The sequence below is a fragment of the Sinocyclocheilus grahami genome, unplaced genomic scaffold, assembly GCF_001515645.1.
Source record: "Sinocyclocheilus grahami isolate Dianchi unplaced genomic scaffold, SAMN03320097.WGS_v1.1 scaffold9922.1, whole genome shotgun sequence".
NCBI classification, from domain to species: domain Eukaryota; kingdom Metazoa; phylum Chordata; class Actinopteri; order Cypriniformes; family Cyprinidae; genus Sinocyclocheilus; species Sinocyclocheilus grahami.
This window is the reverse complement of record NW_015512932.1, coordinates 2,266-2,951: the sequence shown is the minus strand read 5'-3', so window position 1 is coordinate 2,951 and position 686 is coordinate 2,266. Positions and strand designations below refer to the sequence as shown.

At 44.5% G+C, this 686-nt stretch overlaps 1 non-coding gene across 1 annotated transcript; it reads right to left on the bottom strand.

Annotated features, from left to right (window-relative positions):
- Nucleotides 1-596: 596 nt before the first annotated feature.
- trnav-uac (transfer RNA valine (anticodon UAC)) lies at nucleotides 597-669 on the bottom strand. Its single transcript has one exon. It is a non-coding gene; the product is annotated as a tRNA-Val (tRNA).
- Between the last annotated feature and the right edge of the window lie 17 nt (nucleotides 670-686).

Here is a 686-nt window from a genome sequence, read left to right as displayed (position 1 = left end):
ACGTGACGACCACTACACTACAGAAACCTGCTGGAAAACCTCCATAGCTTTAAAACCTCTAGGCAGGCTTATCCTTTTGTAGCATTGCGTGAGATCACAACAGACCCCGACTTAAGCACCCTTGGAAAAAGTCATCCTCGTTTTCGCCCAGTTTCGAATTTGGGACCTTTCGCGTTTGAGGCTAACGTGATAACCACTATACTACTGAAACTTAACCGGAAAAGCAGAAGGAATTCTTCTGGAACGTCGCAAAGAGTTTATGTATTCTTTCAAAAACAAAACTCTGTTTCTGCTCAGCTTCGAACCAAGGACCTTTTGTGTGTCACGCTAACGTGACGATCACTATATTACAGAATCTCAAAAAGTTTACTCTCGCGCTGTTTTGGGTAAAATTTTATACTGTAATCTGCCCTGAAAGCAGATTGACAATCTGAGTAAATCCCACACACTGTAGGACAGAGTTCAATCGGCGTGGCAGTCTGCTCAGATTTCCTTAAAAACTTGCCTTCCCCAAGCTCGAATTTAAGGTCTTTGCAGCTTCGACCACCTGCTTACCAGAGAGCCATTTCAGCAGCGATAGAACAAAAGCCACTGTCTGTTTCTGCCCAGTTTCGAGCTGGGGACCTTTCGCGTGTAAAGCTAACGTGATGACCACTACACTACAGAAACCTGTTGGAAAACCTCCT